Here is a 2,753-nt window from a genome sequence, read left to right as displayed (position 1 = left end):
TTCTAGTTAGCAACTTTTAAAACCACGAATTAACAGTTTGCATCACAGACAACTCAAATATTAGATTTAAAGAGGTCATGAACCAGATTACATCTTAGCTTGGTACAGTAGATTTCTGGTTTTATATTTCTGCTCAGGTTAAGCTGTATCATTGAATGTAGAATTGTGCTTTGGAGCAGTTTTGCAACCTTTGGACAGATCCAACTCAGGCATCTGCTCTTTGATTTCTCTTGGAAATCCAGCCTTGAATAAACTTTTCTCATGCCTATAAATAAGCAGGAAATGAGTGACCATCTCCTGCTTATACTACTTTACCCAGTGCAATAATATTTATGAAAGGAAGAAGATGAAGATCATTAAAACACATCACAAGCATTTTGGACATCGTAAACAATACTTTAGTGCCAAATTAGACGTGAATGCTCACCTATAAAGAATTCTGGAGATGCATTTGTTTTTATGCAATCACAAAGCTGCAGTTTTTCTTTCTACACTCCAGAATGTGATGCAACCGGTCGTCAGATTTTAGAGTAATTTTGCAACAAGGATTTAAGTAACCAACAGAACTGCAATGAGATCCTCCCACAAAGAGCAAAGAGGCTCTGCTTTGTCACATGTCATTTTGATGGACTGCGCTCAGTGTGTTTGTGGGTGTTTTTGACTTTGAGACAGATTAGGAGCTTCACAGAGTCCATTTTTGTTTTCATGCTTAAGCTTTCGTAACACCGCAGGGCTGAGGTGGTAAAACTGGAAGGTTTAGTTGAGTTTGTGCAAAGTTTTGTGTTGCAAATGGATAAAAACAACAGCTCTAAATTTGCATCAAACCCAACAAAAGTAAAGCACTTGATCTTTGTGGTATAATATGAAAGCCACATAGAACCTGCCCCCACAGGACCGAGCACAATACAGGGCTGTATGTGTGGGTATTATTCACTGGAGTGTGCTAAAAAAAAACTCAAAAAACCTAAACTGTGTCACTGGAGAGCAGTCATGATGTTTCAGTGAGGGTCTCACTCAGCTGATCAGAGTTCATTCAATGTGCAGTTAAAAGAGACATACATGCAGGTGTTCACTGAGTGTTTATTGCGGCCCGAGGAGGCTTCATCCATGCAAGCTGTAATTACAGCTGTAATACTGTTCTGTTGACAAAGTGCACGAATGCAAGTCATCCGAATGTGCACTATGTACACAAGTTTTACCTTCAAACTCACCTGCAGCAGCAAGCAGGAGGTAAACAGCTCCACTAGGTCAGCGCAATAACCAAAAGTTTCTTTTGTATCTGGTATCACGTGGGCAGAAAACGCTCCATTAATCTTTAACCTTTGATATAACTCTGCTCTCCCTTGGTCTTTGGCTTTTCTCTGATTCAATTTAAAAGAAAGAATGGCATGCAAAAGAATCATACTAGATCTAAAACTTTTAACATATTTTCACAAAAGAATACTTATACTTCAATGAAGCACTAATAATATTTGGAAACGGTACAAATGTGTAGGTTACACATGCGTCATGGTGTTTTAATGCATCAGTTAAAATTTATGTAAGTGTTTTAAAGCATTTAAATGCCTTGTATATACAATATGTAACTTTAAATACCATAGACTGCATATCAAAGATGGCCAAAGAAATTGTGACATCATAATGTTGAGCAAAGTCCAGGGTGAACATTTTCACCTTCACTATGTTCCCGTTTTGAAACCAGATGTCACAAGCTACATGCGTGCAGAGAATTGTTAATCACATGCTGAAGCAAACTGTGGTTTATGCTTCTTTCAGACTCCAATAAAAAACACAATTTACAAAGTGAACTTCATGTTCCACTTCATGTGGGACTGCTGAACTATACAACCAGAGGAGTCGCCCTCTGCTGGCCATTAACAGAAAATCATGTTTAAGGGACTTCCACATTGGATTCTGGATCTGTGAACAACTTATAAAATCTGTGTTGTAGAAGCAAGTCTTGCCACTCATTCAGTTATCTAAATTAACTTTATTGTGGTCACCAGAACATAAAATTGTTATAATGACATATATGTCATATAAAAAAACACATGCTTAAACAGTTTGTTGACTTTTACGCTTTCATCACCATCTTTGCTGATGCAGAACTCTCCAGTATGTTTTATTTCTAATCCTTTCAACTATATTTTAACTGTATTTTAATATCTATTAAAATATGCTTTGTGGTTGTCTACCATATCAGATCAGAAGCTGGCAAGTGGTTGCTGGTGGTTGTTGGTACTATCAGTCACACAGAAGGTGCTGCTCCAAAAACATCCTTATGATTGCAGATTGTTGCTGTTCGTTGTACTTTGAATGGAAGATGCAGAATTGTCTACAACACCCTCCAACTAATAGTAAAATTGAAATAAAACTTTTAAAAGTGCAAAAAACATTCACCTTCAAAGTAAAAGTTGTGCCTCTGTGTTCCAGACATGTTTCAAAAGGTGGTGCTTTTATTTTGAAGACGAATTTTCTCTGTTTGTGCTTTTGTTGCATTTTTCACAGTTTCATAGATGCTTGGAGAGACTTTGGTGAGTGTTTGCAGTCGGTGTCTTCCATGCAAATTGCGGTCGACTGCTGCAATCTGCTAGAGAAGAAAGCGATTGCAAAGATTTTTGTGGTGCAGCAATTTGCACTTCTTTGTGACTAATTTCAGCAACCTCAAGCAACCACAGAGAAACTGGTTGAGGAATACAGATTTTTCCCTGGCAACCAGTTTTGGCAAATGGTCACAGCAAAAATGGCAGATA

This window comes from Pundamilia nyererei, unplaced genomic scaffold, assembly GCF_000239375.1.
Source record: "Pundamilia nyererei isolate P.nyererei 1_Seehausen unplaced genomic scaffold, PunNye1.0 scaffold00071, whole genome shotgun sequence".
Classification (NCBI taxonomy): Eukaryota; Metazoa; Chordata; class Actinopteri; order Cichliformes; family Cichlidae; genus Pundamilia; species Pundamilia nyererei.
This window is presented reverse-complemented; position numbering follows the sequence as displayed.